The 27,748-nt window shown below is 38.6% G+C and overlaps 1 pseudogene; it reads right to left on the bottom strand.

Annotated features, from left to right (window-relative positions):
* LOC122467993 overlaps nucleotides 1-25,605 on the bottom strand; it is a 40,836-nt pseudogene extending 15,231 nt beyond the window's left edge.
* Nucleotides 25,606-27,748: the final 2,143 nt, after the last annotated feature.

The following is a 27,748-nucleotide window of genomic DNA, read 5'->3' as shown; positions in this document are numbered from 1 at the left end:
CTTATGACCTCCCAGACGCTAAGTCGCAGTGGCTATGGGAACACAGTCTGTCCAGCCCCTCTGCTTTTGCCAGCCAAACTCAGGGGCTCTGCTTGGCCGGCAGGCTGCCCCTCCCCCCCAGCTCCCTCCCGCCAGTCTGTGGAGCGAGCACCGCCTCTCCGCCCTTCCTACCCTCTTCCGTGGGCCTCTCGTCTGCGCTTGGCTCCGGAGACTCCGTTCTGCTAATCCTCTGGCAGTTTTCTGGGTTATTTAGGCAGGTGTAGGTGGAATCTAAGTGATCAGCAGGACGCGCGGTGAGCCCAGCATCCTCCTATGCCGCCATCTTCTGACCTCTCTCGGCTGCATATTTTTCTGATTCAGCACGCTAAATATTATCCACCACTCCTTTCTGGCCTGCCAAGTTTCTGTGGATAGGTCTGCTGCAAACCTGATATGTCTTCCCTTGTAGGTTAGGGACTTATTTTCCCTCGCTGCTTTCATGATTCTCTCCTTGTCTGAGTATTTTGTGAATTTGACTATGATATTTCTTGTTGATAGTCGGTTTTTGTTGAATCTAATGGGAGTCCTCTGTGCTTCCTGGATTTTGATGTCTGTGTCTTTCCCCAGGTTAGGAAAATTTTCCACTATGATTTGCTCACATAATCCTTCCACCCCTATTTCTCTTTCTTCCTCCTCTGGGACCCCTATGATTCTCATGTTCCTTTTTAATGAGTCCATGATTTCTCTAATTCTTAAATCGTGCTCTTTTGTCTTAATCTCCCTCTTTTTTTTTCTGCTTCATTATTCTGTATAAGTTTGTCCTCTATATCGCTGAATCTCTGTTCTGCTTCGTCAATCCTTGCTGCCACTGCATCCATCCATGATTGTGGCTCAGTATAGCATTTTTAATTTCATTCTATTTTTACTTCTTTTATCTCTGCAGAAAGGGATTTTAATCTATTTTCAACTCCAAGTAGTATTCTTATTATCATGATTCTAAATTCTGGTTCAGACATCTTGCTTGTGTTTGTGTTGTTTAAATCCCTGGCTGTAGTCTTTGTGCTCTTTCTTTTGGGGTGACTTCCTCATTTTGTCATTTTGAAGGGAGAAAAGGAATTAATGAGGTAGAGACGTTGAAATGCAAAAAAATTAAAATTAAAAAATATTAAAATTGAAACTTAAACACACACACACAAAAATCCAATAGATGATGTTAGATCCTAGGTGTGTTTTTCTCTGGGTGTTGAAAGTGGTTTGACAGATTATAGAAAAAAAAGGGGGGGAGGAGAAAAAAAAGAAAATCGTTTGAGAATTTGAAAAAATAAATACACTAAAGTAGACTAAAATGAGGAGATGTGGGTAAAATAGAATTTGAAAAAATATACACAAAAGTAGAGAATATAGTAGAAAAAAATGAAAGAAAAATATTTTTAATAAAAATTAAATGAAATATGATTTTTTCTTTTTCTGTATTTAAGAAAAAGGAAAAGAAACAGAAAAAAGATACAAAAGAAAAGAAAAGAAAAGAAAAGGAAATCGTTTTTAAATTTGAAAAAGTGAATACACTGTAGTAGACAAAATAAAATGATGGGAGTAAGATAGAATTTTAAAAACTTTACATAAAAGGAAAACATATGGTAATAAAAATAAATAAAATATTTTTAAAGAAATTTAAAGTAAAAATGAAGTTTTTCTCTTTCTGCATTCAAGAGAAAAAAATAAATGAGAAAGAAAAAAGAAAAAGAAAGAAAAAAAAGGAAATTTTTTGAAAATTTGAAAAGTTGAGTACACTGAAGTAGACTAAAATAAAATGTTGGAAGTAGAATTTGAAAAACTTTACACAAAAATAAAAAATATAGTAATAGAAATTAAAAACATATATTTAATAAAAACTGAAAATAAAAATGAGGTTTTTCTCTTTCTGTATTGAAAAAGAAAAGAATTTTAGAAGAGAAAAAGAAAAAAGAGAAAAAAAAAGAAAAAAAAATTGAATAGATGAACCTGCTAACAGAAGTAGGACTGAAATTGCTTTGTTTTCCCATAGAGGTCCGTCCATGTAGCTCTTTATAGTTCATAAATTAAGCTGGCAGTGAGGCTTGTGTTCTTGAAGAGCAAAGTTGGCCCAGTTGGGCAGGGCTGAGTGTAACTGCTCTGCTCTCTACAAGATGGCCTTGCTAGCCTACTGGGCTGGATTGTTGCAGTGCTCGTCTGAGGGCATGCACATGCACGGGAGTGGTGAAAATGGCGCTACCCAGCCACCCAATCTGTTCTCCTGGATCAGCAATCGCCCACAGGTCCTCTGTCTTCAGCTCTCGTCCATTCCCCACTTTTTCACTGTGACCAGGCCCCAGACAGTACCTCTCTCCCAAGTTTTGTGTCAGATACGGCTGTTTTCCCTGGCCCTTACTTTGGAAGGACTGCGGCTTTAACTGGTTCTGCCCCTCTGTGGGAGGGTCTCACCAAGCAATGGCTGAATGAGCAATGGCCGAATGTCTGCTGCACCCAGGAAGGCCCGCTGGACTCTGCTGTTGCCGGTGCTCTGAGACTGTGGCCAGGTGGCAGCCCACCCCCCAAAAAGTTCCTGAGACAGGGTAGCATCAGCGTTTCAGGGATTATGGAAAATTGCAACACACATCTGGCACCAGGCTTCACCCTCAATGACCTTGCCCCAGCACCAGCAAATGTGGCTGCCTTCCAGGGTCTGCTGGGACCTGGTGGCTTCAACAGTCTCTACCAAATGTCCTTCCAGCAGTGGAACCAATTTTCCCTGTGTGGCCTGAGAACCTCTTGGACTCCACTCTGTTCCTTTCCCACCAAAGCACCATCAGGTATCCAGCTGCAGAGTTGCAGCCTTTGTTCTCCCCTTGTTTACAGTCTTAATGGAATTTAAACCATCTCCTTTCTCCTTTCTCCCTTTTTAGTTTAGTCCCTGTGGCTGTTTCCAATTTTCCATTTTCTCTCCAGCTGTTTTTGGCAAGGGGTGCTTTTCCCATATGCTCCCCCCGCCCCGGTCTCCATCCTCTCTCCACCCACAAAAGGGGATCCCTACCTTCTGCAGCTTCTTGCTCCCCAAGTTCAGCTCTCCATGCCTTGTATCTGCTGAATTCTGTGGTTCAGGTTGTGCAGACTGTTGTGTTAATCTTCCAATCAGTTTTCTACGTGTGTAGGATGGTTTAGTGTTGGTCTGGCTGTATTTCCTGGATGCGAGACACACAAAGAACTTCCATGCTGTTCTGCCATCTTGGCTCCTCCCCTGATCTTGTTCCTTTTTAATGAACAACATGATTATTTGTTGTTCATTAACAAATAATGTTAATCTAGACAATTAAGAATTAGAGAAGTTCTTAAATTGTGCTCTTTTTCCTTAGTATCCTCTTTTTTTTTTTTTTTTGCTTCTTTATTCTCCATAAGTTTGTCCTCTATATCACTGATTCACTGTTCTGCCTCATCCATCCTTTCCGCTGTGGCACCTATTCGAGATTGCAGCTAGGTTATAGAATTTTTAATTTCATCTTGACTAGCTTTTACTTCTTTTATCCTGCAGAAAGGGATTCTAATCTATTTTCAACACCAGCTAGTATTCTTATTATTGTGATACTAATTTCTGGTTCAGACCTCTTGTTGTATCTGTGTTAATTAAGTCCCTGGCTATCGTTTCTTCCTCCTCTTTCTTTTGGGGTGAATTCCTTAATTTCATCATTTTGAAGGAAGAAAAGGAATTAATGAGGTAAGAAAATTAAAATTAAAAAATTAAACACACACACACACACACACAAATCAAATAAACGATTTTAGATCCTAGGTGTGTTTTGGTCTGGTTGTTGAAAGGAGCTTGATAGATAGAGAAAAAAAGGGGGGGGGGAGTGTGAAATTTGAAAAAATGGAAACTGGATACAGTGGAATAGAATTAAAGGAAATGATGGAAGTAAATACATTTTGAAAAATTTACAAAAAAATAAAAAATATTGCAAAAATTAATGAAAAATATTTTTATTGAAAATTGAAAATAAAAATATTTTTTTCTCTTTCTGTATTCAAGAAAAAGAAAAGAAACGAAAAAGAAAAAAAAAAGGAAAATTGAATAGATGGACAAGCAAACAGGCTGAAATACAGTTGAAATTAGATCATTTTCCCCTAGAAGTCAAAGAATGAAGCACTTTGTAGTCCATAATCTAAGTAGGTGGAGAGTCATGAAGTGTTCCTCAAAACAAAGGCTGGCCCAGTTGGGAGGGGCTTAGTATAATGGCTCCATTGTCCACTAGATGGCGCTGCTTAGTTTATTGCAGTGGATTTTTATGGCGCTTTTAGGTGTGTATGTGCATGTGCGGGAGGGGTGAAAATGGCATCCCCAGCTACCCAGCCTCTAGTATCAGAACTCTTTTCTCTCCTATCAGCAATCACGCATCCATTTTTCTCTCTGTCTTCCATTTACTTCCTGCTTTTACAGTCCATGGCCAAACCATCAGGTTACCAGACTGCACCTCCTCCTGAGTTTTATCCCAGATGTGGCTGTGTTTCCAAACCCCTCACTTCTTAGGGATGGCCACTTTGATCTGCTCAGATCTTCTGGGGCATGTTCTCACTGAGCAGTGGCCAGGTGCTGACTGCACCCAGGAATGTTCGCAGGACCATGCTGTTACCAATGCCCTGTGGCTGGGTACCAGCCTTCTCAGAAAAAGTTCATGCAATCATGTAATAGCAGTGTTTCAGGGATTATGGAAAATCATAACACACATCTGGCATCAGGCTTCACCCTTAAGGACTTTGTTCCAGCACCAGCAAATATGGTTATTCTCTGGGGTCTGCTGGGACCTTTGCCTGTGGGGTGGCTGCACAGCCTTTACCAAATGTCTTCCCAGCAGTGAAACCGCCTCTCCCTGTGTGGCCTGAGGACTGCCTGGACCTCACTCTGCTCCTGGGGATTTGTCCTTCCTACCAGAGCACGACCACGTATTAAGCTGTGAAGTTTCAGACTTTGCATATGCCCTGTTTATAGAGTCTTAACGGAATTTAAACCCTCTCCTTTGTCCCTTTTTAGTTCAGTACCTACAGCTATTTCCACTTTTCCACTTTCTTTTGTGCTGCTTTTTTTTGGGGGGGGGGAGAGGGCAGTTTTTTTCCTGTAGCCTCCTCATCTCTGTCCTCTCTCCACAAGCAAAAACACCTCCCTGCCCTCCATGGCTTCTCTCTCCCTCAGTTCACCTCTCTGTGCCACATATCTGCTGAGTTCTGTGGTTCAGGTTGTGCAGATTGTTGTGTTAATCCTCAAATCAGTTTTCTAGGTATGCGGGATGGTTTAGTGTTGATCTGGTTGTATTTCATAGACTCAAGATGCAAAAACAAGAAAACAAGAAAACAAAAAAAAAAAAAAACCTTCCATGCTGTTCTGCCATCTTGGCTCTTCCCATACTATATTTTTAAAATAAAATAAGCTAGAGAAAAGAAAGTTATTAAAATTATAAGAGAAAATACATTTATAGTATTATACTTATTTAAAAATCCATGTATAAGTGGACTCATGTAGTTCAAACGTGTGTTGTTCAAAGGTCAACTATGCATTATTTGGCTTGCCATAAGGTAAAATGATGTTTAGTGTTGCCAGGCAATCAGCAGAGGACTTAGAGTTTTGCAAGCATTTGACAGAGAAAACATTTGTGAGGCAAGTACTTAGCTGTTTTGGAACAATAGATCCTATAGAATCCTCAGGGTCGTTCAACTAGAGGCGTTTTGGCAACTTGGTCTTGAGGTCAACAGTCACCATAGAAGAAATTCCTGATGTCCATCAAGGTTGGGGTGCATTGTTTCCCTTTTCCTCCTCTTGGGTTGTGTCATTTCCATCTGGGGTGAGGTCATCTCCAATGGTGAATTCATGTGCTGGAACAATGATGTCAGAGTAGCTGGTATGCTTGAGGATGGGACAGCTCAGGAAAAAGTAGCTTTCCCAGATGTAGACCCATGAAGACTAGGAGTGGTTGGCAGGTATTAAATTGTGATAGAGGCATGGCTTTGGATGGAACAAGAAGTATGGGCTCTACTGCTAGTTCAGCCAATCTCAGTGAGCTCTGTCAGATCATCAGGGGTGCATCTTGCAAAAAACTAATGTCTGTGATGGAGCTTTGTGGATACTCATCCATAATGCATATAGATTCTGGGCTCTTTGGTAAGCTAATTATAGGTAAATTTGTAAACGGCAGCTTTACAACAGAGATTTTCCCATTAGAATTACAGAAAGAACATTAGAGCATAAACCTGCCAGCTATATGGGTCTCATTTGGTTACATTGGAAGGGCCATTCTGCTTGGGATATCATTTCAGGCATGGTATGAAGAGGGAGTGAGTTACTTAGGCATTATTTTCATTGGCACCATTTAATATAGAGAGACACAAGTTCTGGATCAGAATCCATGCCTAATGTCATGATAGTTCAATCTCCTCTAACAGGGTCTGCCAGCACCTGGTGCTCAGCCATCCTGCAATGCACTAATGCACCTGGGTAATTTTCTTCTAGCACATCTCCTGAGACAGTGCTAGACCTAAGGGGTTTTTCTAGTAACCCTATTACCCAGACTGCACACAAGAACAATAGTTACAATAAAGAAGAGCATTTGCATTTGATTAGTGTGTGGGGATGGCTTCCTTCAGGGCAAGCAATATCAATACTGCCCAAAGGCTGAATATAGTTGAATATAGTTTAGAGCAAATGGTCATTTACTTCTTTATCTAAAATGAATTAGGGGCCAGGCCTATGTCTCCTGATAGCAGACCCTAGACACTAAAGCTCTTTACAAATGTTATGCATTTTGGGGTCTGTGGAAATTCTGCCTAGTTGCCTCATTTCTGTGGTGACTAGCAGTTTAGAGAAGTATTAAATACTCTGAATTACCAGTCTGTCCCTTTTCTTTCTTCCTGCTTTACAAATTATTTTAAAATGTTTTGAATCTCAAGATGTCAAAAGTTTCAAGTTTCAGTTTTCAATTCTAGATTTAAACTTAAGAATTATTATTGACAAGATCTGTGGTGGACACACTTGGTCAGATTTAGGTGCTCACTTCTTTCTTTGGGATGTCCTAATCAATTTCACTGGGGTTATGGTCAGCTACCAGTAATACAGTGGTATCAGGATCATTGGGGCTGGACCCGAGACCCCCAAAGCATAAAACCAGTGCTTTGCAATGTTGGTATACCACAGCACTGAGCTGTATACAGTCTTATTCTACAATTATTTTATATTTAATGAGAAACTTGCAAAATTCTTCCAGAACTTTAGGTAGTTTCAACACTAGGTACACAGGCTTTTTATATGGGCCATTAGACCTTATGTCACCATGCACCAGGTTTAAAACTGACAATACCCCATAGGTTCCAGGGATGACTTGCAGACAGCAGAAAAGTATACAGCAATACAGCAGCAAAGTATACAGAAGGATTAAAGACCCAGGCTGCACTTGCCTTTGTGAGGAGCCATGACGTCCTGAGCCAGGGTGTTCCAATCATACTGGCTAAGACTCAGGGTCCTGGTGCCACCTGAAAACACCATGGTTAGAGGAGAGTCTGTCTCTCATGCTTCCAAGGGCACTCCCTAGAACACTCATCTGGTAGCATACCCTTGAGTTTGAGGTTGCTACTCTCATGTACTGAGCCTTAATTAACACTGCAGAACTTGTAAAAATCTTAGCCAGTTCACCTGACAGTCAGCAGCTGGATCTGTGCTTAGAGTTAGGAAATATACCTGAAACCTAACACCCAGTGGGGGAATTACCTTATTTGGGGCATTAACAAGCAGAAGATATATCTATAGTACCTAAAACTAGGACTGATGAGCAATGCTCCATGCCTGGCTCAGGAGGACCCTGGTTGTTTCAGAACTTGCATCTAAGGATGGGAAGATGCAACAGCACTCTGCATAGGTAGTAAGTTGCAGTGTGAAGTGACACAAAGGCCAGCAAACAGTGGACCTCCCCCAAATAGGACTTCCCACGTGGAAGAGTCAGTTAGTCAGCGATTTGTGTCTGAAGGCCTACTCTACCATCCTATGTGGTGATGCCAATTGCTATGATTTTATCAAATGAACATTTGTTAAGTGGAGCACAGGGTGCTACATGGAGGGTGATTCTGTTATCTGTTAAATAACGGATTACAAGAGAAATTAAAATAGAAACTTTATTGCTCAGAGGACTTGGAGGAGGTACAGAACATACCTGGAGAAACGACCTTGGAAGATCAAGGTAGGCTGAGGCCTAGAACCTGGGGAACATACCTTCACTAGAGTCTGTGGGTAAAGTTCATTGGAGTTCCCAGACAAGGGCCAAATTGGTAAATCCAAATCAAAAGAGTGGGGTTTTGGCAACCTTGATGGGGTCTTATCTATGGGTCATACAAGGGGAAAGCTCTGGAAGGCAGGGTACACTAGTGATCATATGGGCTTTTGGAGTACCTAGGTAGCTCAGTTGGTTGAGTATCTGACTCTTGATTTCAGTTTATGTCATGATCCCATTTTTCATGGGATCAAGCCCCGTACCAGGATCTGTGCTGACAGTGTGGAGCCTGCTTGACTCTCCCTTTTTGCCCCTTCCCTGCTTGAGCCCTCTCTCTCTCTCTCAAAATAAATAAATTTCCAAAACAAAATCTTAAAAGAAGAGCTTTTGATAAAGTCATACCAGGAACTTATATTTACTTGTGATTCTAAGAGCCGTTATCTAGAACATGCATTAGGGTGATAGTGTCATTTCAAGTCCCTACACCGCTCTTGGCCAAATAAAATGAAATATGAGGCAGTCAGTACCTTACAGTAGATCTACTTTATCTGTGTTATTACTTTTCATGGTTTCAGTTACCTCCAGTCACCTGCTGTCCGGAAGCAGATGATCCTCCTTCTGATATATGGTCAGAATGTTCATAATAGCTTAATGCTACATCACAATGCCTAGGTCATTTTCTTCACTTTATTTCATCACATGGGCATTTTATCATCTCATATCATCATCAGAAGTAGTGTGAGTAGACTACAGTAAGATATTTTGAGATCATATTTGTGTAACTTTTATTTAGTCTATTGTCATAATTTATCTATTTTATTATTAATTATTGTTGTTAACCTCTTACTGTGCCTAATTTATAAACTAAACTTTATCATAGGTAGTTAAGTGTAGGAAACATACCATCTATAAGGTTCTGTACTATCTGAGGTTTCATCTGCTGGGGTTGTTGGAACATATCCCCCCACAGGTGGGGGGGGGACTACTGTACCATGGACTATCTTAACTAAACTTTCTACAAGATAAAGCAACAGTAACAACTAATATAAAAATAAAATACTCATTCTGTACAATATAAAATTTGCCTAAATGTAGTGATAAATTCAATTTCAAAAGTGCATTAATATTTTAACAGTTATATTTCAAAAAATGTCTTGCTTTCTTATATACATTTCCTGTGTCTTTTCTCAGTCTCTCAACCATTTTGAGGGGAAGAGATGAAAAACTGGTAGACAGCTATAGTCAGAATTTCTTAATTCAGACATTTTACACTTGCAGTAGAACTCAAGGAAAAGGGGGACAAAAGGAAAAGCAGTTAACTTTGCTGAAATTGATGATCCAGGTTCAAATAGACTGACAGATAAGACGTTTGTTTCAAGAGATGATGTTACATAAGACCATAGAGAAACAAGGTGAGTAGAGCAACACTACACTACATGATTCTGAATTTGTTGCTTTGCCTTTGCTATAAGATCCAGTAGATATATTATGTAACAACATTTACAAGGAATCAGAATCTTGACGATTTCCTCATGGTCTTATTCTACTCTTCAGCTCATTGCTTGGAAAAACATACTGGAAACACACAAACTATACTATAGGCCTTGTAGACTGTAGACAAAAAAGACATGGAATTGTATTAGGTTAGAAGCATTGCAGAAATACTTGGCACAGATGTACTGTATCTTTGTCCTGGGTTTGTAAATGCCTCAGAAGCATCACATGTATTGTGGGAAGTAAGTGCACACTTTCAATTTCATTAGATCTCCACTTGTTCATATATGCTTATCCTTAAAACCCTTAAATTTGACTTTTGGTATACTTAGTAAAAATACATTTTCTTTCTTTGTGATTAAAAATGATTACAGTTTCTTTTTAAAATTTTTTTTCAATGTTTATTTTTGCAAGAGAGAGAGAGCACGAGCAGGTGAGGGGCAGAGAGAGAGGGAGACACAGAATCCAAAGCAGGCTCCAGGTTCTGAGCCATCAGCACAGAGCCTGATGCAGGGCTCAAACCCATGAACCATGAGATCATGACCTAAGCTGAAGTTGGACACTTAATCAACTGAGCCACCCAGGAGCCCCTACAGTTTCTTTTTTAAAAAACAAAGTCTTGAACATAAAAATATATAAAAACAACCAACTTCACCAGCTGTCCATCAGTAATCCTTGCTGGTGGGCTCACCATTTACAAGGAAGACATAATTCAATGCAACCTGTCACAGAGATTGTCCTACCAGCAAGGACTTGTAAAGTGAAGGATCATTACTAGGTTTCTTTTATCAGATTGTTAATCAACTGAAGAGCTTCATCTACCAACTAGTAATTACGCATTAAATCAATGAACACAGTTACTGGCTTTAGTGAAGTGTGACCAACTGCCACTATAGCTTGTGGTGATGTCTATATCAGATGCTGACTTTAAGCCTTAAGATGCAGGTGTAGTTAAGAACAGAATAAAACCCTGCTCCTCTTGGCTACTCACTGTGAACAGTGTACATATGACATTTGACTTGAGTGTTAAGGATTTATCTTGCTGATGTTAAAAACAACACTAACAACATTTTTACCTCATCCACCAGGTGATGAGTCTCTGAATCCAGGTCTTCAGGAGCAGGCTCCACCTCCTTCACCAGATGAGATGTTATAAGTACCTCCCACAAAAGCTTTTGTCAAATTTTTATTTTGGGATGAATGATGAAGTACAGGGTTCAAGACTGTCTTCTTCCAGAAGCATTCTTGCACTGCTTTGTAACACTTACTTTCTTGTACACTGTCCTAATTTTAATCTTCTGTGTCTTTTTTCCTTCTCCAAACTGTCTTAAATTTTCTTCATTCTTTTCAATGTGTGAATTTAATTATTCTTGCATTTTCTTTTTTTTTAATTTATTTATTTAAATTCAAGTTAGCTAATATACAGTGTAGTATTGTTTTCATAAGTAGAACCCAGTGATTCATCATTTACATATAACACCTAGTGTTCATCACATTAAGTGCTCTGCTTAATGCCTATCACCCATTTAGCTCATTCCCCACCCACCACCCCTCCAACAGCCCTCAGTTTGTTTTCTGTATTTAAAAGTCTCTTATTGTTTGTCTGCATCTCTGTTTTTATCTTATTTTTTCTTCCCTTCCCCTAGGTTCATCATTTTTTTTCTTAAATTCCATATATGACTAAAATCATTTGTCTTTCTCTGACTGACTTATTTTGCTTCACATAATACACTCTAGTTCTATCCACATGATTGCAAATAACAAGATTTCATTCTTCTTGATCACTGAGTAATATTCCATTGTAAACCACATCTTTGTCCATTCATCAGTCTATGGACATTTGGGTTCTTTTCATAATATGGCTATTGTAGATAGCACTGCTATAAACATTGGAGAACATGTCCCCCTTCAAGTTAGCAGTTTTGTGTCCTGTGGATAAATACCTAGCAGTGCAATTGTTGTGTTGTGAGGTAGTTCTTTTTTTTTTTTTTTTGAAGAACCTCCATACTGCTTTTCAGAGGGGCTGCATCAGTTTGCATTCCCACAAATAGTGCCAAAATATTCCCCTTTCTCCACATCCTTGCCAACATCTGTTGTTTCCTGAGTTGTTCATGTTAGCCATTCTGGCTGGTGTGAGGTGATATCTCGTTGTGGTTTTGATTTGTATTTCTCTGATGATGAGTAATGCTGAGCATCTTTTCATGTGTCTGTTAGCCATCTGGACTTCTTCTTTGGAAAAGTGTCTATTCATGTTTTCTGCCCATTTCTTTACTGGATGATTTATTTTTTGGTGTTGCATTTGATAAGCATTTATAGATTCTGGATACTAACCCTTTATCTGATATGTCACTTGCAAATATCCTCTACCATTCCATTGGTTGCCTTTTTAATTTTGTTTACTATTTCCTTCAGTGTGCAGAAACTTTTTAGATTAATGACATTACAATAGTTCATTTTTGCTTTTGTTTCCTTAGCCTCCAGTGATGTGTGTAGTAAGAAGTTGCTGTGGCTGAGTTCAAAGAGGTCGCTGCCTGTATTCTTCAGTATTTTGATGTTTCCCTGTCTCACATTTTGGCTTTTCATCCATATTTAGTTTATTTTTGTGTATGGTATAAGAAAGTGGTCCAGTTTTATTATTCTGCATGTCACTGTCCAGTTCTCCCAGCACCATTTCCTCAAAAGACTGTCTTTTTTTCATTGGATACTCTTTTCCTGCTTTATCAAAGGCTGGTTGGTCATACACTTGTGGGTCCATTTCTGGGTTCTCTATTATTCTATTCTATTCTATTCTATTCTACTCTATTCTATTCTCTATGTGTCTGTTTTTGTATCAGTACCATACTGTCTTGATGACTACAACTTTATGATATAGCTAAAAGCCCAAAATTGTGATGCCTCTGTTTTGCTTCCCCCCCCCCCAGTATTACTTTGGCCATTTGGGGTCTTTTGTTTCCATAAACTTTTTCGAATTGCTAGTTCTAACTCTAGGAAAAATGTTGATGTTATGTTAGTAGGGATTACATTGAATGTGTAGATTGCTTTGGGAATTATAGACACTTTAACCATGTTTTCTCTGCCAATCCATTAGCATAGACATGGACTCTTTTTCCATTTCTTTGTGTCTTCTTCAAGTTTTTTCATAAGTGTTCTAGAATTTTCAGCACACAGATAGTTTACCTCTTTGCTTAGGTTTATTCCTAGTTATCTGGTGGCTTTTGGTGCAATTGTAAATGGGATTGATTCCTTGATTTATCTTTCTGCTGCTTCATTATTGGTGTATAGAAATGCAACAGATATATTTACTTTGATTTTATATCCTGTGAATTTGCTTAATTCATGTATCAGTTCTAGCAATTTTTGGTGTAGTATTTGGGTTTTCCACATACAGTATTATGTCATCTGTGAAGAGTTAAAGTTTAACTTCTTCCTTGCCAATTTGTATGCCATTTATTTCCTTCTGTTGTGTGATTGCTGAGGCTAGTACTTCTAGTATTATGTTGAACAAGAGTGGTGACAGTGGATATGGCTGTCATGTTCCTGACCTTAGGAGGAAAGCTCTCAGGTTTTCTCCCATTGAAGATGATATTAGCTGTGGGCCTTTCACATATGATTTTTATGATATTGAGGTATGTTTCTTTTATTCCTATTTTCTTGAGTGTTTCTATCATGAAAAATGCTGTATTTTTCAAATGTTTTTTCCACATCTACTGATGGGATCATATGATTCTTATCCTTTCTTTATTAATGTGGTGTATCACATTGATTGATTTGCCAATTTTGCACCATCCCAGAGGCCCAGGAATAAATCCCACCTGATTGTGGTTAATAATTATCTTAAAGTACTGTTGAATTCAATTTACTAGTATCTAGTTGGGAATTTTTGAATCCAGGGTCATCAACGATATTGGCCTCTAATTCTCCTTTTCAGTCGAGTCTTTGTCTGGTTGTAGAATCAATGAAATTCTTGCCTCACAGATGAGGTTGGAAGTTTTCTTTCGATTTCTATTTTTTGGAACAGCTTCAAAAGAAAGTGTATTATCTCTTCTTCAAATTTTTGGTAGAATTCCCCTGGGAAGTCATCTGGGCCTGGACTTTGGTTTGATGGGAGATTTTTGATTAGTGATTCAATTTCTTTACTGGTTATGAGTCTGTTCAAATTTTCTATTTCTTCTTGTTTCAGTTTTGGTAGTTTATATCTCTAGGTATTTATCCATTTATTCCAGATTGTCCATTTTTTGGCATATAATTGCTCATAATATCCTCTTATAATTATTGTATTTATGTGGTGCTGGTTGTGATCTCTCCTTTTTTATTAATGATTGTATTTTGGGGGAGTTCTTTCCTTTTTTTGAGAAGTCTGGCTAGGAGTTTGTCAATTTTGTTAATTACTTCAAAGAAACAGCTCTTAGTTTTGTTGCATGTTTTTTAACTTGATATCATTTATTTCTACTCAAATCTTTGTTATTTACCTTCTTCTGTTGGTTTTGGGCTTTATTCCCTGTTCTTTCTCCAGCTTCTTTAGGTATAAAGTTAGGTTGTGTGCTTGGTACTTTTCTTTTTTCTTGAGTTAGGCCTGAATTGCTATATGTATGTGTGTGTGTGTGTGTGTGTGTGTGTGTATTCCTCTTTTGACCACCTTTGTTGTATTCCAAAAATTGTGGACTGCAGTGTTTTCATTTTCATTTGCTTCCATGTAATTTTTAGTTTCTTCTTTAATTTCCTGGTTAAGCCATTCAATCTTTAGTAGGATATTCTTTAATCTTCATGTATTGGTGGTCTTCCCCAATTTTTTTCTTGTGGTTGACTTCAAGTTTCATAGCATTGTGGTCTGAAAATATGTATGGTATTATTTCAATCTTTTTGTACTTGTTGAGGGCTGATTTGTCATTCAGTATGTGATCTATTCTGGAGAATGTCCATGTGAACTTAAAAAGAATGTTTATTCTGCTGTTAGGTTGAAATGTTTTGAATATATCTATTAAGTCCATCTGGTCCAGTGTGTCATTGAAAGCCATTGTTTCCTAGTTGATCTGCTGCTTATATGATCTGTCCATTGCTGTAAGTTGGGGTGTTAAAGTGCTCTACTATTGTCACACAATTATCAATGAGTGTCTCTATGTTTATTATTTTTTAATGTTTATTTATTTTGAGAGAGAGAACACACCCATGCATGCATGCTTTGTGCATGCATGGGAGTGGTGGAAGGGCAGAGAGAGAGGGTGAGAGAAAACCCAAGGCCCAATGTGGGGCTCAGACTCACAAGTCACAAGATCATGACCTTAGTTGAAATCAAGAGTCAGACACTTAGACAACTGAGCCACCCAAGAACCTCTGTTATTAATTGATTTATATATTTGGATTCTTCTAATTTGGGTCCATAAATATTTACAATTCTTAGCACTTCTTTTTGGGTAGACCTCTTTATTATGATATAGTGCCTTTCTTCATCTCTTGTTACAGTCTTTGATTTAAAATCTAGTTTGTCTGACATAATTATGGCTACACAAACTTTCTTTTGACCTCCATTAGCATGATAAATGTCTCTCCACTCCATCACTTTCAATCTGAAGGTGACTTTGGGGCAAAAAGAGTCTCTTGTAACCTTCATATTGACAAGGCTTTTTTTTTTTCATCCATTTTGACACCCTGTGTCTTTTTATTGGAACACTTAGTCCATTTACATTCATAGTAATTACTGATAGATATCTACGGTATTACATGTAAAGTCGCTCTTCCTGTAGATTGTCTCTGTTCCTTTCTAGTCTTTTTTGGTTTTGGCCTCTCTTCCCTGATCAAAGTGTCTCGTTTTATAATTCTTTCACAGCTGGCTTAGTTTTCATGAACTGTAGGTTTTGCTTCTCTTAGAAACTCGTTATCTGCCTTCTATTCTGAATGACTGCCTTGCTTTATAAAGTATTCTTGGCTGCATATGTGTCCCATTCAGCATATTAAATATACCATGCCACTCCCTTCTTGCTTACCAAGTTTATGTGGACAGGTCTGCTGCTAACTTTATCTATCTACCCATGTAGGTTATGAACATTTTGTGCCTAGCTACTTTCATAATTCTCTCTTTATCTTTGTATTTTTCAAGTTTCACTATGATATGTCTTGGTGTTGACTTGTTTTGTTGATTTTGAAGGGAGTTCTCTGGGACTCTTGGACTTGAATGCCTGTTTGCTTCCCAAGATTAGGGAAGTTCTCAGCTATAATTTGTTCGTATAAACCTTTTCATTTTTCCCCACTCTTATTCTTTGGGGACTCTATGATACAGATATTATTGTGTTTTAAAATATCTCTGATTTCCCTAATTCTAAATTTTTGATCTAATATTTTTCTTTCTTTATTCTTTACTGCTTCATAATTTTCCATAATTTTATATTCTATGTCACCTATTTGATCCTCTGCTTCTTCAATTGTAATTACATCCAGTCAGCTTTAACATTTTTTATTTTGCCCCAAGTAGTTTTTAGGTCTCTTATCTCTGAAGCAAGGGTTTCTCTGGAGTCTTCTATGCTTTTTAAAAATCCATCTAGTATTCTTATCACTGCTGTGGTAAATTCTTGTTCAGATATATTATTTCTATCTGTTTTGAGCAAATCCCTGGCTATGGTTTCTTCCTGATCTTTCTTTGGGGGAAAATTCCTCCATCTCATCATTTTGTCTAGATTTCTGTATTTTGTGTGTTATGAAGCTTGTTATGTTTCCTGCTCCTGAAAGTAATGCTATATTAATAAGGGATTATACATTGTTCAGGGTCCAGTGCTTCAGGAAGTGTTTCTGGTGTAAGCTGTGTACACTCTGTTGTTGTATTTTGGATTCTCTTTCCCACTGGTTAGTCGCCTGCAGAGCTCCTCTTTGTTTTCAGTAGGGAGTGTTTGGACTTTTATCTAAGTGTGTTTTGATATATTTGTTCAAACAAGCATGGGTTTTTTTTTTTTAAGCCTTATCCAAAAAAAAAAAAAGATAAAAATTAGGGAACAAAAAAAAAACAACAAACACAAAACATAACATTATAAGCCTGATTTTAAAGAAAAATAAGGCAAAAAGAAGAAAAAGAAAGAAGAATCCTGTTCCCAAAAACAAGAAAAAAAGAAACAAAAGAACAAATAAATGAACAACTACAACAACAATTATAAGCCTGATTTAAAAAACAAAAACAAAAACAAAAACCAAAAAACAAAAGACTGATCTTATTACTGAAGGTGATACTTTGGAGCACTCTGTAATCAGTAGACTTGGTGCATGCAGGGGTTCCTGTTTTGGTCCTCTAGGGAGGAGGTCCACTGCGAGACTTGCCCTCATAAAGATGACCCTGTAGTGTGCAGGGTGGGCACGGGGGAGAATGGGTGGGTAGGGTTTGGTGTAAACAATTCCAACCTCCACTGGGGACACTGTTATTCGCTGAAGTCTGACAATGTTTGTGGGCAAAGCAGATGGCATCACCCTACTCTCTTGTCCCCAGGTAGGCAAGCTGTTTCCCACCCCTGTTCAGATAGCCCTGAAAGACAAGGGAACAATCTACCCTCCTGTGTCACAGGCTTCCATTAGATCCCTGACCTTAACCCTTCTGTGCCTTGGTCATAGACGTGCCTGATGCCATAGCTCCCTGGTGTTTTATCTCTGGCACATGACTGGGATTCAATGCTCCAAATCTTAAAAGGCTGATCAGGACACAGACCCATTACACCGACTCTGGAGGATAGCCTCACAGTGTTGCGCCTGGCACTATTCTGTCCCAGAAAAGCGGTCTCACAACTGAGCAAGTGTCTAGAGTTTATGGTGAAGAACAGTGAAAAGCTGTGACCATTTTATCTGTCTTCTGCAAACACTCTTTCCCCTGAAGTTGAACTGCCACTCAAATGCAGCAGCTGAATCTTTTGTCCTTGCAGAGGCAATATACCCTCTTCCAAATGCATTCAGGGAAGGGAAACTTCCTTGCCAAGTGAAACCCAGAGGATTCCCCACACCACGCTTTCCACTGTCCACTCCAAGGCTTCCCCTCCTTCTACCAAGGAGCACCATTTGCCCACTCCAGAAAATGGTGTCGATTTCCAAAAACTCAGAACTTCAGGTCCACTGTTTGCAAAAACTTGCAATATTCAGTTCCTAAGGACTCCCTGTCAATGGTTTGGGGGGAATGTTTTCCTTGTGCAAACCCAACACACTGCTCCCTCTCCCCCTCTGTTTTACCTCTCTGCAAAAAGGGCGGCCACCCCTCTGCAGCACCCTTTGCAGCTTTTCTCTCCCCCAAATTCTCCTCTGCACCATATACCTCCCATGTTTTCTCCCACAAATTATGCATATTGTTCTCTTAATCCTCAGATCGATTTCCTAGGTGTTCAAAATAATTTGACGTTGATCTAGGTATGTTAGAGGGACTAGACAAGCCCAGCGTCCCCTTACTACATCACTATCTTAATTCCTCTGGACTCATTTTCTTTTTTGTTGTTGTTTTAAATTTTAAATGTTTTTATTTTAATTCCAGTGTAGGTAACATACGGTGTTATGTTAGTTTCAGGTGTTCAATATAGTGATTCAACAATTCCATACAATTAGATTATATTTTGATGTTGAGTTGTGTAGTTTCTTTATATGTTTTTGATACTAACACTTTATCAGATGTGTCATTTGCAAAATCTCCCACTCTGTAGCTTGCCTTTCAGTTTTGTTGATTGTTTCCTTTGTTGTGCAGAAGTTTTTTTTTTCTTTTACGTACTCCTAATATTGTATTTTTGCTTTTTAAAAATGTTTTTTAATGTTTACTTATTTTTGAGAGAGAGACAGAGTGTGAGCCAGGGAGGAGCAGAGAGAGAGAGGGAGACACAGAATCTGAAACAGACTCCAGGCTCTGAGCTATTAACATACAGCCTGACAAAGGACTTGAACCCATGAACCATGAGATCATGACTGAGCCAAAGTTGGATGCTTAACCAACTGAGCCAACCAGACGCCCATATTTTTGCATTTATTTGCCTTCCCTCAGGAGACCATCTTGAAAATTTTGCTGCAACTGATATAAGAGAGATAATGGCCTGTGCTTTCTTCCAGGACTTCCATGGCTTCAAGTCTCACATTTAGATCTTTAACCCATTCTGAATTTATTTTTGTGTATGGTGTAAGTAAGTGGTCCAGTTTCATTTTTCTGCATGTTGCTGTCCAGTTCTCTCAAAACCATTTTTTGAAAACACTCTCTTTTGCCCATTGTATGTTCTTTCCTCCTTTGCCAAAGATTAATTGAACATTTATTTTTTAAACTTTTTATTTAAATTCCAATTAGTTAACATACATTTTAATATTAGTTTCAGGTATACAATTCAGTGATTCAACACTTTATACAATACCCAGTATTGTACATCACAAGTGTACTCCTAATCCTCATCACCTATATAACCTATCCTCCACCCACCTCCCCTTTGGAAACCATCAGTTTGTTCTCTATAGTTAAGAGTTTGATTTTGGTTTCTATTTTTCCCCATTGTTTTGTTTCTTAAATGTTATATATGAGTGACATCATATTGTCATCTGTGTTTTTATGACTGACTTGTTTCACTTAACTTTATACTCCTTAGACCACCCCTGTCTTTGCAAATGGCAAGATTTCATTCTTTTTTATGCATGAGTAATATTCCCTGTGTGTGTGTGTGTGTGTGTGTGTGTGTGTATGTATCACATCATCACTTTGGCTGCTTCCATAGTTTGGCTATTGTAAATAATGCTTCAATAAACATGGGAGTGAATGCATCCCTTTGAATTCATGTTTTTGTTTTCTTTGTGTAAATACCCAGCAGTGTTATTAGTAAATCATAGGGCAGTTCTATTATTAACTTTATGAGGAACATCCACACTATTTTCCAGAGTGGCTGCAATACTTTGCATTTCTACCAAAAGGACACAAATGTTCCCTTTCTTCCACATTCCTCACCAACACCTGTCATTTCCTATGTTTTTTTTTTTTAATTTTAGTCATTCTGACAGATGTGAGGTGCTATCTTATTGTAGTTTTGATGTGTATTTCCCGGACTGGCCATTTGTGGGTTTATTTCTGGGTTTTCTATTCTTTCTTTTTAATGTTTATTTATTTTTGAAGGAGAAAGAGAGAAAGAGGGAAACACAGAATCCAAAGCAGGCTCCAGGCTCTGAGCTGTCAGCACAGAGCCTGACACGGGGCTCGAACTCACAAACGGATCATGAGCTGAGCGAGAGGCAGATGCTTAACTGACTGAGCCACTCAGGTGCCCCCAGGTTTTCTATTCTGTTTCATTGATTTGTGTGTCTATTTTTTGTGCCAGTACCATCCTGTCTTTGTGACTACAGTTTTCTAATATAACTTAAAAGTCTGGGATTGTGACACCTCCAGTTTGTTCTTCTTTTTCAAGATTGCTTTGGCTATACAGTCTTTTGTTGTTACATACAAATTTTAGGGTTGCTCTACATCTGTGATTAAATGCTGTGATAAATATTTTGATAGGTATTTTATTACATCTGTAGATTGATTTGAGTATCATAGACATTTTAACAATATTATTTTCTTCCAATCCATACGCATGAAGTATCTTTCCATTAGTTTGTGTCATCTTCAATTTCTTTCATCAATATTTTATAGTTTTCAGAGTGCAGGTGAATTTGCTTCTAACTCCACAACACTTAGATCAGTTAAACTTCCATCTGAATATATTTGATGTTTTGAATTAAAATCGTTCCCAGAAAAAGAAAAAATGGATTATTACCTATGGCATATTTTCGTTTAGAAAATCTGAAATACATATATATATATATGTATATATATGCATATATATACATATATATACATATATATGATATAAACATATTTTGTTCATGGATATACATTTCCATGTATATATGTACATGTGCACATATATTTAGCATCTGTGGTTGCAGGTTTGAAATACCTTAATGGAGACAACTTGCTTACCTCGGACTCAAGGTAGATGTTTATCTTCTATCATATCCCGGCCATATTGCGGGCTTTAAGCTATGTGTTTATAAAGCACCATTTATATTTGACATTTAACTTTTAACTTTTAAGCTTTTCAGCCCCACCCCATTCTCTTCCACTTCTGCCTCACAACTGGGTGAGATGATAAGAAAGCCTGAATCCTCCTCCCTTTGGAACATGTGATAAATTCAATCCATGCATGTCCAACCACTGTACAAACTTCAAGCCAGTCTCTTTCCCCTATTATCTCAAGGCATTTTTGGACCTGCCTGGGAGCTGTGCTACTCTCTTAGAAAGCCTTCATTTTGTGAGTAATAAACTTTTCCATATGTTTTTGGCCTGTGTGTGTCATTATCAATCTGGATATCCAAACAAAATTCGGAAGGAAGGTTTATCTTATGTCTTCAAGTTGGCTATAACATATCTCTGTCATATAGTGTCTTTAAAGTTCCTCTGACTCAATTTTGAGGTCCTGCACAGAGGCCGGTCAGTTCCCCTTTTTGAATAGTTGATTAGGTCCACACCCCAAGTGGCTTTACAAGCAGGACCACTAGGCCATTCACACTGACTTTTGGGTAGCTTTGTAAGAGGACTGCTCTAGGATTACTATTGGTTCCAGACCACTGGAGAAGTGGCTTGGGACAGAATTTCCACCTGGTGATGTAACTACAGTTTAGCCTTGCTGCTATGTCTGCTGGTGGTTGCCATACATACCTCTCCTTTTCCAAATTTCCTAGGTGTCCAAATATTCAAGATAATTACTGCTAATTGGTTAAACCCAAGGGACTGTATATGGCCCAGGTGGGGGGCCAATTTAGGGCAATCAGAATGATAATCTACTTGAGTCGTATTTTCCAGGGGTGGGCATTCAGCTGTGTTTCCAGTCACACCCTGTGTTTGGCAGAAGCCTGTTCTAGGTGTCTGTTATTTTTGGGGTGTCAGTACTTATTATTTGGGGAAGAACTCTAGTTTATCCTTGTGTTCTAGAGAAAGCCCTGTGGTAGAAGGTGTTAGTAGAATGTGCTCATGATGTAAAAGTGGCACCCAAATCACATTGTCAATGTTGTTCAGGCAGGGGTAGCAAACTACTTGTCTTCTTTCCTACTGTGTACTCTGCAGCTGTCACCAGCTGTCTTGCTACCCTTCAGGTGCTACCTGAATAAGGTGCTATGTCACACACTTTGGGGCCAGTAGCCCAATGTTTAATCCAAAGGGGAGAAGGAAAGAAATATTCAACCCCTGAACCCTTCTATCAGAACAGTTGTCAAAGTAATTCTATCACTTGAATATTGCAAGACCTCTTCCCATGTTCTCTGAACTTAATAAATGCAGTTGAATATCAACATAAGAAGGGACTGATGGTTTGTACTACAGGTCTAAATGTGCTGTCCCAAGGAGAGGTTTCTTTAGTTCCCTAAGCGCAAACCCCAATCCTGGGAGGTATATTTGGAGGCTTGGAACAAGAGGCACTTGCCACTGGCCTATCCTCCTCCCTTTCCCTAACCAAGAAAGTCAGTTCTAGTGATTTATCAGAGACAAACTGATGGTTACCAGAGGGTAAGGGGGTGGGGAATGGGTTAAATAGGTGGTGGGGATTAAGGAGTTCACTTGTCATGGTCAGCACCAGGTGTTGTATGGAATTGTTAAATCACTATACTGTGTATACCCAAAGCTAATATTACACTGTATGTTAACTAACTGGAGTTTATTTTTTTTAATTTTTATTTTAGAGAGAGACAAAGTGAGCACACAAGAGGGGGAGAGGGCCAGAGAATCCTAAGTAAGTTTCAAGCTCAGTGGAGAGTCCAACTTGAGGCTTAATCCCACGACCCTGGGATCATGACCTGAGCTCAGATCAAGAGTCAGATGCTTAACTGCCTGAGCCACCCAGGTACCCCTTAACTAGCTTGAATTTAAATAAAAACTTACACAAAAAACACATGGTTTTAAGTGAATAGAAGCCAAAAGCAGAAAAATAAATAAAATTAAAGAGCAAATTTAATGATAAAATTCTATAATTTAACCCAATTGAAAACCAAAATTTATCTGAAGTTTATTCCTATTTTATTCTTTTTGATACTATTGTTAAAGGGTCTCACTGATGTCTTCTATTATTTCTCAAGCCCAGTGAGTATCCTTATAATTATTGCTTTAAATTCTCCATTAGACATGTTACTTATATCTGTTTCACTTACATCTCTGGGCCCATGGCCCAGTCTTGTTCTTTCATTTGGGATAAATTCCTCCATCTTCACATTTTATCTAAGCCTCTACCTTGTTGTTTGTGTTTGAAAATCCAGTTATGTCTCCTGTTCCTGAAAGTAATGGCCTTATGAAGAAGAGGTCATGCAGTGTCCAGGGTCTGGTGCTTCACTAAGTGTCTCTAATATATACTGCATGCTCTCTGCTGTTGTGTTTTGATCTAGCCTTCAGGTTAGTCATCTGCAGAGGCTTTCCTTGCCTGGAGTGGACAATGTTTGGTCCCTAGCCTGAATGTGGTGAAGTTTAACTAGGTATTCTCTTGTCTGTTTGTGGAACGATACCTGACACCACTTCCACCAGAACTGAGGCCCTTGCAGAACTGTCTGGTTAGGAGACCTGTTGTAGGCAGGGGTTTTTGCTGGTCTTCTGGGGGAGAGACCTGCTGCTCTAGGACTGAGATAAGCTTGACTGAGAAGGTTACTACTGCAGAGTGCAGAGCAGTGGGTCTTGGTATAAGCAAGTGAGGCAGCCACTGTCAGTGCTGGGCTACTTCCTAAGGGTTGCTCTGTTTTTATGCTAAGGAGTAGGGGAGGGCATTGGTGCCAGCCAGCTCATTTATTCACAGAGAGGCATCTCTGTGATCACTGCTTCTCAGTGGCATGCTCCCAGAAGAGCAAATAACATCCCTACCATGCGCCTCAGCATTCTTTAGATTGCTGTTTCAACACTGCCCCTGTGTGTTTTTGCCTGCCTTCTCTCCATAGGTAGGGCAGTGCCCTTTTGGTTCTATCCCAGTCAATCCTGCTGCCCTTTAAAACTCCAGACTTTAAACCCCACTAGTTGCAAGAACTCACAAAATTTAGCCCCTCTCATTTTCCAAGCCAATGGTTTTGGGGAAACATTCTTGTGCACTCCCCTGAGTGCACCTCTCTCTCTTGCCTTTCTCTGTGACCATGGCTCCTTCCCCTATGCAGTACTGGGATTCATTTCTCCCCTAAACCACATATCCACACTTCCTACCATCTTCAATGTGGCCTCTTCTCTCCTTTAGTTGTGAAGTTTGTACTGTCAGTCTTCGGTTGATTTGTGGGATATTTAGGATGATTCGATAGCTATCCAGTTGTGTACATGGGATGAGATGAGTCTTGGGTCCTTTCATTCTGCTGCCATCTTGTTGCCTCATTCAAAGTAACTATTGATAGATATTTATTTATTGTCATTTTATTACTTGTTTTATTGGGGGTTGTTTTGTACTTCTTTTTTGATCTTTACTTCTCTTGCTCTCTTTTATGGTTTTCTGGCTTTGTTTAGTGATATACTTGGATTAATTTCTCTTTATTACTTGTATATCTGTTATTGTATTTTGATTCGTGGTAATCACTAGGTTTGTATATAACATCTTCTGTATATAACAATGTATATTAAGGTGATGGTCAATTGAATTTGAACTCATTCTTTATTCCTATCCCTCCACACTTCAGGTATATTGTGTCATAATTTGCATCTCTTTATTTTGTGTATCCCTTGACTGATTTTTTGCAGATATACTTATTTTTACTGCTTTTGTGTTTCCTACTTTTCATAGTCTTATTCATGGTCTTTCTTTTCCACTCACAGAGTAGCCTTTAATATTTCCTGTAGGGCACATTTAGTTATCAAAAACTCTTTTAGTTTTTATTTGTCTGAGAAACTCTTTCTCTTTCTATTATTAATGACAACCTTGCTAGATAGGTTATTCTTGGCTGCAGATTTTTCTCTTCCATCACTTTGAATATATCATGTCACTCCCTTCTGGCCTGCAGTTTCTGATGAAAAATATGAGAGCCTTATGGGATTTCCCTTGTGTTTAATTGTCTTGCTTTCTCTTGGTGCTTTTAAATTTTTTAACATTACTTTTTGCCATTTAATTACTATGTGTCTTGCAGTGGACCTCCTTGGTTTTATTTTGTTGGGGTAGCTGTATGTCTCTGGATCTGGACATTTGTTTCCTTCCCCAGGTAAGGGACATTGCCAGCTATTTTTTTTTCTTTAAAAATTTTCTGTCCCATTTTTTTCCATCTTTTGGGATCCCTATAATGCACATGTTATTATGCTTGAGGGAGTCACTGATTTCCCCAAGTCTATTCTCATTTTGCCTATTTTTTTCTCTCACTTTCTCATATTGATTACTTTCCATTACTCTGTCTTCCTGTTTGTTAATTTGTCCCTCTGCTCCCTCTATCCTGCTATTTATTCTATCTAGTGTAGTTTTGCATTTTATTTATTGTTTTCTTCATCTCTGATTTTTAAAAATCTCTTCATTTAGGGTTTCACTGATGCCTTCCTCTCTTTTCCCAAGCCCAGTGAGTATCTTTATGATCATTACTTTAAATTCTCAATTTCAGCCCTAACAGAATAGCAAGGGCAGTCAGCTTGTCCTGGACCACAATTCTGTGGATTCTTGGCATTCAGCTGGGGTTCAAAACCCAAAATCTTAAAAGACCCAACACAGTGCAGATCCAGATATGCTCCCCTCCTCCGGAGTAGAGCCCCACCACCTGCTGATAAAAGGCTTTTGGCTTGCACCTGCAGGGTCTTTTTGTCCTTGCAGAGGCAATAAACCATCTTTCCAAAATACTCTGTGAACGATTGTTCTCCCAGTGTGCCCTGGAGATTGCTACACCACACTATGCACTCCAGGGCCAGCTCCTTCCTCCCCAGGAGTGCACGCCACATCTCCACTCAGGGGAATGTTGTGAACCTCCAAAACCTCTGAGTTTCAGCTCCAAAGGCTGTTTTCAAAAAGAACTAGCACATTCCATACTTCTTGTTCCCCAGTCCAAAACCTTGTTCCCCAGGTTTTCCTATTGTGCTAACTCAAAGCCACACTTTCACAACCCCTCTCCCTTTCTCTTCCTTTTGTCTCTCCACAGAAAGGGTTCCCTCTCCTCCATGGTTGTGCCATTTTATCTCCTCTCTTCACTTCCTCACACCTCACTCCTGTCAAGCTGTCTTGCTCCAACTGTGGAGGTCCTTCTACCCCTCCACAGATCAACTTCTTGGGTGTTCCAAGTGATCTGATCCCAATATAGCTGTGTTTGAGGGACAAGGAAAATCCCTGCCTCCCTACTTCTCCTCTGGAGTTTAAGCTGTATTACAAAGCTATAATCATCAAGACAGTACGGTATTAGCACAAAAACAGACACATAGATCAATGGAATAGAATGGAGAACCCAGAAATGGACCTACAAATATACGGCCAACTAATTTTTAACAAAGCAGGAAAGAGTATCTAACGGAAAACAAGACAGTCTCTTCAGTAAATGATGCTGGGAGGACTGGACATCGACATGCAGAAGAAAGACAGTGGACCACTTTCTTACGCCATACACAAAAGTAAATCCAAAATTAATGAAAGAGCTAAGAGTGAGACAGGAAACCATCAAAATCCTACAGGAGAAAACATGTAGCAACCTCTTTGACCTCGGCTGTGGCAACTCCTTATTTGACATGTCTCTGGAGGCATGGGACACAAAAGCAAAAATGAACTATTGGGACATCATCGAGATAAAGGAAACAATCAACAAAACTAAAGAGCAACAGATGAAATGGAGAAGATATTTGAAAATTATATATTATATAAGTGGTTATTAACCAGAATCTATAAAGAATCTATCAAACTCAACACCCTCCAAAAAAAAAAAAAAACCAAATAAATAATCTAGTGAGGAAATAGGAAGAAGACATGAATAAACATTTTCCCAAATTAGACATCCAGATGGCTAACAGACATGAAAGGATGCTCAACATCACTCATCTTCAGGGAAATATAAATCAAAACAATGAGATACCACCTTACACCTGTCAGAATGGCTAAAATGAACAGCTCAGGAAACAACAGATGTTGGTGAGGACATGGAGAAAGGGGAATCCTTTGTGTTGTGGTGGTATGGGAAACTGGGGCAGCCAATTTGGAAAGCAGTATGGAGGTTTCTTAAAAAATTAAAAATAGAACTACTCTATGACCCAGCAATTGCACTACTAGGTATTTATCCAAAGGATACAAAAATGCTGATTCAAGGAAGCACAGGCACCCCAATATTTGTAGCAGCACTATCAACAATAGCCAAATTATGGAAAGAGCCTAAATATCCATCAACTGATGACTGTATAAAGAAGATGTGGTATATATATATATATATATATATATATATATATATATATAATCTAATACTACTTAGTGATGAAAAAGAATGAAATCTTGTCATTTGCAACAACCTGTATACACTAGAGCATATTATGTTAAGCAAAAGTAGTCAGAGAAAGATACATGATTTCACTCATATGTGGAATTTGAGAAACACAACAAATGAAGATAGGAGAAGGGAAGGAAAAATAAGGTAAAAACTGAGAGGGAGACAAACCATAAGAGACTCTTAAATACACAGAACAAACTGAGGGTTTCTGGAGGTGAGGTGGCTGGGGGGATAAATTAAATGGGTGATGGGCATTAAGGAGGGCATTGTTGGGATGAGCACTGGGTGTTATATGAAAGTAATGAATCACTAGGTTCTACCCCTGAAGCCAAGGGTACACTGTATGTTATCTAACTTGAATTTAAATTAAAAAAAATAAATAATGTCATCAAAAAAATTAAAAAAAATACGTACATACACATGCTACAACATGGATGAACCTTGAAAAATCATGCTAAGTGAAAAAATGTGCAATTTTGCCTCTTCTTTTCTAATCTGGATTTCTTTTATTTCTTTTTTGTGCATATTATTCTGCCTAAAGACTTATATTTGAAACACTTTAAAAAGATTAAAATGATCTGCCACCAAACATAACTGGCTTAAAAAAGCAAAAGATATGGGGT

Source organism: Prionailurus bengalensis, chromosome B3 (assembly GCF_016509475.1).
Source record: "Prionailurus bengalensis isolate Pbe53 chromosome B3, Fcat_Pben_1.1_paternal_pri, whole genome shotgun sequence".
NCBI lineage: Eukaryota > Metazoa > Chordata > Mammalia > Carnivora > Felidae > Prionailurus > Prionailurus bengalensis.
The sequence above is the reverse complement of the archived record's forward strand: the minus strand, read 5'-3'. Positions and strand labels throughout refer to the sequence as shown.